Raw genomic sequence first — 10,191 nt, 5'->3', positions numbered from 1 at the left:
GCCAAACACGCCGATTCAAAGCAAAATATTTGTGTGGGATGCTTCACGAATCTACGTTGCAAGAGAGCTGAATTGTGGACATGAATTTGCAGCAAAGCTGTCAAAAATAGATGGACAGCTGCTACATAACTCTAACAGTGGAGTTCCTGTGGTTCCAATTGTTTTTCTTTTTGGTGATGTGATTCCAATTGTTCATGTACATCAAGAAGTAAGTGCAATTAGTTGTAAAATGTATACTAGCATTGTTTCTCCGAATGTAAATACATAATCTAGGCCAATGCCCTGCTTGTAGTTTTTTTTTCTCTCTATCAACTAGCGGGAGACCCGCGCAATGGCATGGCTAGTATCAAGAATCTAACAGTGCAATTACTGTTGTAATATTATGACTTCATTATCAATTTATGTTTTACCTTACTATCACTTTTTTTTTTGTCACTACTATGTCTGCTCCTTAATAGACATAATCCGAACTTGGTCTATCATAATAGCGTTTTCATCTGTTCAGGCACTATATTATTATCTCTTTGCTCTAGTTCATATAGATTCTGCTCCATATATATTTATTCTTATTTTTCTTTGCTATTCTGATCCAATAACTTTTGTTTGGATGGGAGGTCATACTCTATTATCTGCGCGGTTTGCGGATTGCGCAGTCTTATCCCCTTTTCATTCTTTTTACACCTCTCGTATGAGTTGTGTTTCTATTTTTTCTTTCTTTTCTATTACATTTTATATAAAAAAAGATCATTTAAATTGATACTTTGAACTCTTAAATGCATGCAAGGTGCAACGAACTTATGCATTATCAAATTATATTATCTTTTTTCCCGGCATTTGGCTTTATTTTTTAATAATGACATAAGTGGGTAATAGAGAAGCATGTATATGGGTATTTTAGGTATAAATTTGTGTAATAATAGTGGTGAGTAATTTATAAACATGTATAGGGATATTTTGTTTTATTTTTTCTCTAATTAATGTGATAATTTCTAACTCTTGAGAGCGAATAAGAAGACTTTTTTTATTGATCAATTACTAATATAATAGATACAAGACTGGCAGAATCCTCCGGGTTTACGTTCAAAATAAATGTATAGTAGCAGCATAACAAATATATGGAAGAACAAAGAATATTCATTGTGGTGAACCATATTGATCCCCATGTTACAATGTTGCAAAAGCGGCACAAATATCCTCTTCAACATGAATGGGCCGGCAGTGTAGATTAGAGTTTTTTTTTTCCCGGTCACAACTCACGGTTTGACACTAGTTTTTCAGTACCGGCATCAGCCTCATCAGATTCTTCAGCACCACAACTGGCGTCACTCCGGTCAGGTTTCTCACCATCATTCGCCGATTCAAAAAGCTCAAACCTGTCATCACCGCATTCGAAACGCGAACCCCCCCCCAGCTCAATCTGATCCAGTTCTGACTGAATCAGAGACTGCGAGCGTGCGCGCTCCCTGTCTCGGGGGGAAAGCGCGGTACATGAGCGAGTATACGGAGCTGCAGATGATCATCGGTATCGCTATGGCCGTGTACAACGCCTTGGCCAGTGACGCGGCGTTCTGCCGGTCTTGTTCAGGGCTGCTCCCTTTGTCGTCCGGCTAGAAACCGTACAGGTGCTGCGATAAGAAGCCGACGACAGGAGGCGCAAACGAAGCTAGTATCGACTCAAAAGTCCTGTCCAGAGCATAGATGCTTGTTCTTTGTTTCTTGGGTACGATCTCTGCGAAAACTGGGCTGCACAAGAGACAAGAGTCCTCAACATCACACAACACTTCATTAGAAGTAAATCTGTAAATGAAGGTAACAATTGAAACAAATAGGTGTCAGAAATTTGTAGACACTTTTCAGTACCACATAAACAAATCAAACTAAAATTGTGTGACAGAAATGTCAGAGCAACTGACCAAGATTCCACAAACGCATCAAACTTTCGAAATCAGCGTTTAAAAATTTCAGGTAAAATTTGTGACATACTTGTTCGTAGCAGCTCCATTCCAGGAGATGATGAGTCCCATGATGAATGAACAAAACAAGTCCATGGGCTACACCGCTGGATGGATCATCAGGCAGTCCCAGCAGAAGAACAGCAGCCAACGGAACAGCCGAGCCAGCACTTATCTGCACAGGATGATCCTCTCAGGGTTCGTGTTCAGAAATAAGCCATCAGCGAAAGCAACGGATAGATCTATCGAGATAATGCACACGATCACAGATGACACCAGAGGCACGATATTTGTTAACGAGGTTCAGCCAAAACCTACATTCCCTAGGCATGACTACATACGCTCCTCCCCAACTAGCAACATCGGCCGCTCCTGGGGTTGCCGCAGACTTGCTGCCCTCTGTGAACCTGTCGCTATGCCGTCATCATAGTTACAAACAGCGGTCCTGCTCTCATATTTATGAGGGGACCTGGAGATAAGAGTCCTACTAGAATTCCACTAGAGTCCTACTAAGATTCCACCATGTACCGCTAATACAACTCTAAGTCCTATACGTAACCAACTCCGTACAATTATTCGACACATATCCAACAGTTCGGATATCGCTGAGCAAGGAAACCCCCCATCTTGCCATCAAGAAGACCACCAATGGAGGTCGCAACCGCGAAGGTGGTCGTGAAAAATGGTAGTATTCTCATGGCTGAATCCAATGAGCTCAAGCCGCAAGGACAAGAAGGACAGCGCCGACCATGCGAACGAGCCACTGACACCCTGAGCAACAAAGACCTGGAACGTTGGGATCTGAATTATAGATTTGGCCTCTGTCGGTGATATGGGATTGGGGGTCCCCAAGTTCCGAGGCCAGGACAGCGGATGTGCCACATGGCGGCTTTCCTCGGGGCCCACCTCCCCGAGGGCCCGAGAGAAGCCAAGTCCGGGAGGGGGTGCTCGGGGCTAAGAACAGTTGAACCCCGAGTACCCATAGTTCCCCGAGGACCCGAGAAGAGCCAGTTTCGGGAGGGGTGCTCGGGACCACGAACAGGTGGTCCCTGAGTACCCATAGTTCCCCGAGGACCCGAGAAGACCCAAGTCCGGGAGGGGGTGCTCGGGACCAAGAACAGTTGGCCCCCAAGTACCCGGAGTTCCCCGAAGACCCGAGAAGACCTAGTTCCGGGAGGGGGTGCTCGGGGCCAAGAACAGTTAGCCCCCGAGTACTCATAGTTCCCCGAGGGCCAAGAAGAGTCAGTTCCGGGAGGGGGTGCTCGGGGCCAAGAACAGTTGGCCCCCGAGTACCCATAGTTCCCCGAGGATCCGAGAAGCCCCTTGCCGGTGGATCCCGCAAGGGCTCCACGGTGAGGTATCAACCGGTGGAAGGCCCGATGTTGCATTTAAGAGGGAGCGTGACTAGTCATATCCAACCACTCCCCCCACGCCTGTCGTACTGAGTACGTCAGTCCCTGCCACCGCCTGGCAGGAAGGCGTGGGGACATTCAATGCGACAGGTCCCATCACGCGTCACCATGCGGGGCCCATAAAGGAAACGGCTTGAAGATATCGTCGCTGGGCTCGAGGTTTATCGCCTGCCACCCTGCCGTGTCAAACCTATCCTGACCGGGTGGGTCTGAGAAGATACTCAGTGGCTGGCCGGTGGCCCCCCTACACCTGCTAAAGTTGAGGCGTGAAGACCGACAAGACCGACCGAGGGGCACATTTTCAACCCCTGTAACATCAGACTGTAGACTCATAATGGTTGCTTTCCATTATGGCTTATGGGAACTTGTGCCCTAGTTCTGGGCACGCCGAGCCTCCCCCCGGTAGGATAAAAGGGGGGAGCACTTTGTAGAGAAAAGGGAAGAGCTGAAGGGAAGAACAGATGACTAAAGCTCCAGACTTGATAGATAGACCGAAAACCTGACTTGTGATAGTCAGAGCTTGTAACGCAAAGATCCAGAGAAAGGCATTCCAAGAGTCTTGATAATACACTAGACACACACAGGAGTAGGGTATTACGCTCCGTGCGACCCGTACCTGTATAAATCCCCTGTGCATTCTTTACTCCCATTATCCAACGATCATCCGTCCCGCCTAGATATCACACATTCGCGTTAACCCTAAGTACGAGGCGGATCCAGAATCAGCCCCCGGTCGAATCTTAAAAGAGGGTCCCCCAGGATCCCCGCTACGGTGTTCATCCACCGACAGCCTCCCTGATCAGCTCCCATGCTTCATCCAATGCAAACTGTCTACTGACTGGTGCCGCATGCGAGACGCATTGTTCGCCGGGAAATGAGGATCCACAGTGAAGAACCACATGACAATGCCTACTATGATGCTGACGATCGCGACGAGATGGAAGCGATGCGCCATTCGGCAATCCCAAAGACTGTAGATTGTGCCAGCATCAAAGCAAAGAATCCCCCAATTACGGAGCCTATGCTACTGGTCAGTTGCAGCTAGCTGAAAGATGTGCCACGGTTGTCGTCGTTGGTGGAGTCGATGACCAGCGACTGGACTGTCGGTATGACAAGAGCTAGACCAATGCCATTCAAGCCCCTTGAAATTGCCACCTGGGAAAGAGACAGAAGTGTCAGTTCCAATTGGTATTTTTTTTGCCACAAGATTCTTATATTTTGAAGAACAACCCCCTCGGCGCCTCCTTACGGGGCGACGCGAAAGGTGAAAACTCCCCGCCACTGAGCCCCTCACCCCCCCTCCCCAGCCTAAGCCTCGCTGGCAATGGCGACAGTGGTGGCCCCCCTCCCTCCCTTTCCCTCTTTAGATGTTTCCCGGTGGTGTGGCGACCGTGGGGCTGACCGGTGGTGGCCAGGAACCGCACAGGCAGCCCGGGTCGATGTGGCTGCAGGGAGGATCCGTGCATGGAGTTCGTCATCATGCTAGTTCACAGAGGCCTCTGCCCTCTCTGACATTGTCTCTGCGCTCCCCTTCTCCATCGCCTCTCTGGGCTATGATGCGGACCACTTCGGTGGTGCCTCCCTCTACCATGACGCCAGGTGGTTTGCCATCCTCATCCCAGGTGTCCCCACGACCCCATCCCAGCTGGCCTCATGGTGGTGCTGGGCCATGGGTCCGACAGGCGCATGCTCTACCCCGTCTCTGAGGTCGTTGGCCTTCGCTTGCCGCTTGTCATGCTGCTCTCCCTCGCGGAGCTCGAGGCAAACCAGGTGGGTGGCCATGCATGCACATCAACTCTTAGTGCTCAGATCTGCAAACCCTCACTAGGTTTCTTCATGGTGGCGGTCGGATCTGCAGGTTTCCCGCAGGGTCCCGGTTTCGACGATGGTCCGGCGACGCGTAGTCGCCTCCTGTTTGTGTGGGGGTGGCCGATCAGGGTGGTTTGGCCAGATCCGATTCATCTGTCCTCGTCGGCTCCGCATGGCTCCATGGCAGCCCAGATCCGCGATGGTGATGCACGTGGGCGGCGGGCTCTGTTGCTGTCTTGGTGTTGTGCTCCCGGGTGGCTCTGTTGCCACCTGTTGTGCTATGCTCCATTGCTTCGTCTGGGCTGTGGTTGCTACTTCCCGTGGTGCTACTGCTGGCCAGCATGCCTATTGCTGCCCTTGGCTGCCACTGCCCGTTCTAGGTTGTGGTTGTTGCTGTTTTCCGGTGTGTTTGTGCTTCATCCCCCTAGTACTATACTTGGCCCCTGTGCTCGCCTCCTTGCCTCTTCATGCACGTTGCCTCTGCTCCTCCCCTTCGTTGGGCATGTCTCCTCCACCCTAGACCCGGTCAGTGGGGAGCGCGGTGGCTTGACGGTAGCTCGAGGCTCGACTTTGGCGCTGCAGCCTGTGAGAACTTCTCGAGGCAGCGTGCTCTCGTGATGGTGACGGCCATTGCGGATGCGTCGTGGCTCCAGTGCAAGTGCTTGAGAGTGGGGAGTCGTGAGCGAAAGCTCAGGCCGGCATTCTGTCGATGCCAATGCCAATGATGCATGTGGGCACCATTTCCTCACTAAAGGCGATATTGTTGCGTCTCTCCCACCCTAGGGGCCCCTCTAGGTGAAAACCTTGCCTCGGTTTCTGGTCGGGCAATGACAGCATTGATATCGCTACCTTCCTAAAGGCGTTGTCTCCGGAAACCCTCCTGCACTCACTGGCGACTTCGAGTTCTTTTTGTTCGTGGTGTAACGTGCCGTCAGTGCCTACGGCTTCTTTTGCAGGTTGGCATCTTCGTCTCTGCTCGGTGTGGCGGCATTTCAAGTTCATATGGTGTTCCCAATTTCAGTTGTTGCCTAATACGTACTCCTCCGAAGCGACGTGCCCACTGACTTATTAGATGTAAGCTATTGTTGGCGTGGTAGCAGGGCTCCGCTGGCTTGTTACTTAGGTTGTTGGTTTGGTGCGCGAGTTGAGTTAGGTTGGGCACGACTGTTTGTTGGTTGCGCCATGTGTTGTGGGCGTCGTTGCGTTTGTTTGGGTTCAATTTTCACCGGCTGCTTCTGTAGGTTTCACTCCTACGTTCTCGCTTCATGGCGGCTCTTCTTTCAGTTTGACATTTTACGATAGAGTTTTGGTCCAATGTGCGCTCCTTCGAGACGACGTGATGCAGACATGTGTCTCAGAGATGTGCGGTGTGGGAGCCAGTTGTTTGGTAGTTAGCACACGAGTTGAGTTGGGTTGGTCATGTCTGTTGTCGGGTTTGTGCTTTTGGTATGAGCGTCGTCTATGGAGTCGTGGTCGTAGTGTCATCTCGGGTTGTGAGATTTTTGAACCCAGTTTCCCTTATAAACTAGACCAATTTTCTTCTTCTATAAAAAAAAAATGGGCAATACTCTTAGCGTCCTTTCAAAAAAAAAAGATTCTTATATTTTGCAGGTAAGAATATTTTGGAAAAATGAGATAAATAAAGGATCAATGTGAACACCTTATAGAACGAAAATTTCAATTTTCTATGACAAAATTTTTAAGTGGATTTAAAGAACTTGTTGAAGAGAAAAGGCACGAAAGATTATGTGTCAATGTGTTAATATCAGAAGCCAGAAAAATGTTAGAATCTAAATTCTTATGTACGATTAGAAAACAATGTGAATTAATAAATGCCAAACCTGATATCTATTTGGTCAAAGGGTACACAAATGCCACCTTGGAAATTTGACCCTGGGTGTGAAATTCAGCTATTTCGCAATCGGTTGGCAGGAAATACTTCGTTTTCCCCTCACTATACGTCATGTGGAAGAATTCAAGAGATGACAAGTGCCTTCTAGGTTGTTGCTTAGTCAAGAGTCAAGTGTGACTTCGACATTCTAAACCACATTTCAATTTCTACTGTGGAAAAAAAAGTGTGGCTAATGCCAACACTGAGTCATTGTTTCAGCAGGAATTCACTGCCTCTGATCAAATTCCACATCGAACCAATAATTTCACCTTCTAGGTGATTGCTTGGGAGAACCTCGTCTCTTCAGTAAATTTATATCTATGATTGCTAGAAATTACAGAGTTGTTCGCAAAAGAAAATTACAGAGTTCCCAACCTACTTGATTGAGATCGATGAGCTAGCGGCATCAAAGTATCGGAGGCTTGGAGCAGAGATCTGTGCTTGTCAAGCGCAGTAGCATAGGTACGAGCTTCTCACAAGAACGGCCTAGAGGTACAGCACACGACGTGACCATCCTACCGCTGATAGCAATGGTGGTGGTTGGGCGGCTCACCTGGAGGAAGGTGGCGGAGACGGTGACGAGGAAGGTGGTGGCCGCCCAGAGGAAGGCTCCCAGCACGATGACGTGAGCGCGGTGGTGGCGCGATGCAACGCGGCGTAGGCCGCCTGGCGGCCTGCACGATGGAGCGGTACAGCGTGAGCACGTCGAGCGTCGTCGGGGTGGCGTGCAGCATGGTGCCCACCCCTCGGTACACCGCCGGCAGTAGCGCCTCGTCCGCGCACTCCATGATGGATGCCGGGTTCACCAGCACCAGCGTCCACCGCTCCTCCTACGCGGCCGGGCTAATCATTCCGACACCTCTGCGTCTCTCTCTCCTCTCCCCTTCTCCCTCCTTGCTACGGATGCTCAGCTCGGAATCAGGGCTGCCGCCATTGGTTGGCAAGCAGTCATTGGCGATCTGGGGTCTCCTCTTAGGGTAAAAATCCAAAATTAGACAAAATACCTAAGCGTATTTATCGAAATAGATAAAATATTATCGTATTTATAAATTTAGTATCTGTATTCGACGCTATCGGTGTATCAGGAACCAGGGGTCCCTGAATCCTGAGGCCAGGCCAGCCATCCGTCACATGGCGCTATCCCGTGAGGTCTCTCCTGCAGGATGAGGAAAGATCAAGTCCCGGGAGAAGGTGCTCGGGGCCACGGTCGGTGGCCCTCGAGTACCCCAGTACCCCGATGATCCACGGAATCCAAGTACCGGGAAGAAAGTGCTCGGGGAGGTGTCCGGTCACCCCCGAGCGCCCTAGTCCCCCGACGATCAGAAGAGCTAAGTTCCAGGAGAGAGTGCTCGGGGCTGCGAGCGGCGGCCCCGAGCACTCGGTTCCCCGAGGATCCGTACAAGAGTGCTCGGAAGAGAGTGCTCGGGGCTGCACGCGGCAGCCCCCGAGCACTCGGTTCCCCGAGGGTCCATGCAAGAGTGCTCGAGAGAGAGTGCTCGGTGAGGTGAACAGTACCCCCGAGCACCCGGCACCCCGAAGACAAGGATAGGCATTCTCGGGAGAGAGTGCTCGGGGATATGAACAGTACCCCCGAGCACTCGGTACCCCGACGACCCAGAAAGGCCCCCGAGGGGCCTACCGATGAGGTGTCAACCAGCCAGAGGTCCGAGGCCGCATTTAATAAGTGTGCGTGGCCTGACACCTCCAACTGCTCCCGCCGCGCTCAGCGTCAGTTCCTACCACGTTTTAGCAGAGAGTCGTGGGGTCATTAATTGCACAGGTCCCGTCCCGTGCCATCCGGCTTGTCTCGGGATAACGTCGTAAGGATCAAGGCGTTCCGTCTGCCGCGCTGCTGTGGCAGGGGAACAAGATAGGACGAGCACGCCGGGTTGCTCTGCGGCTGCCCGGTGGGCCCTCTCCACGGCGCCCGTTGCCAGGGCATTTATGGTGACAGGCGACCGGGCGTGCGACGTATTTTCCACCCCTGATCACTTCGTCCAGAAGAAATGATGACGCCCTTTCCATTTATGACGTCTCGGAACTCGAGCCCCCTCCTTTCCGTTCGGGGCATGTCGTGGCCGGCGAGTACTTAAAACAGCCGGCAGCACAGAAGCACGGGACCGGACAAGCAACGAGAAATAGAGAGAGCGAGACAGAGAAAAAGACGAAGAACACAGCGCAAGAGAAACACGGTGAGCAAGGCTGAGTCCAGTTCCAGCTGAAGAACAAGGAGCCTCAAGCTCTTAGTTAGGCCAACATTCTTGTAACTAGCAACATCCTTGAGGGACTTCCTCAGGACAGTTATAGCATCCATACAGGAGTAGAGTATTACGCCCCCATACGGCCCGAACCTGTCTAAATTCCGGTACATTTACTTCTTCTTGCACTAGGTCAACTCCCCCCCACCGGCCGTTGCATTCATTCCTATTTATTTCTCCGACGAATTTATTCAGGATCATCCCCCGGCCGAATCTCTAAAAAGGGGTCTCTCGGGATCCCTGCGACAGGAGTTAATCCTCCGACAGACGCATCATTTACCGAAAATAGATTTTCGGTACACCATACGTCGAAAAACCCATATTCAGCACATCGTGTGGCGAATACGACACTGTAACCCGTATTCGACACACCGTGTGCCGAATATAACTGACTCCACGGTTTTTCGACGTACGGTATATCGAAATTTCATTTTCAGTAAATGATATACCGAATACGAATGCTAAAATTATAAATACGATAACATATTATCTATTTCAACAAATACATTCATATATATTATCTATTTTTAGATTTTTCCTCGTCTTCGCGGGAACTTTATATTACAGCTCGTCTTTGGTAGAGAGGAGACTTCTCGGAGAGACCACTGCTCTCTGAATGACATATGGGCCCGGATGTTCCGTGGGCCATGGATGTCAGTAAGTGTGTTAGGTGGGCCGGTCGAGTGGTTCCTAGTAGGACCTACATGTCAGTGAGGTACCTGAGTAGGTGACTTGGATGCTTTGTCGTGTTCTTTGTCCTCAGATGAGGGTGAGATTTGATTAAGACCAAGAACTGCAGTGATCCCTAATCTCTCGCATGATGACGCTGACAGCATAGGGAATTACTTTGTGTCATGTTGTTTATATGT

At 50.4% G+C, this 10,191-nt stretch overlaps 1 pseudogene; it reads right to left on the bottom strand.

Annotated features, from left to right (window-relative positions):
* Positions 1 to 1,246: 1,246 nt before the first annotated feature.
* LOC133901453 (uncharacterized) lies at positions 1,247 to 10,158 on the bottom strand (annotated as a pseudogene).
* Positions 10,159 to 10,191: the final 33 nt, after the last annotated feature.

This window comes from Phragmites australis, chromosome 20 (genome assembly GCF_958298935.1).
Source record: "Phragmites australis chromosome 20, lpPhrAust1.1, whole genome shotgun sequence".
NCBI classification, from domain to species: domain Eukaryota; kingdom Viridiplantae; phylum Streptophyta; class Magnoliopsida; order Poales; family Poaceae; genus Phragmites; species Phragmites australis.
This window is presented reverse-complemented; position numbering and strand designations above follow the sequence as displayed.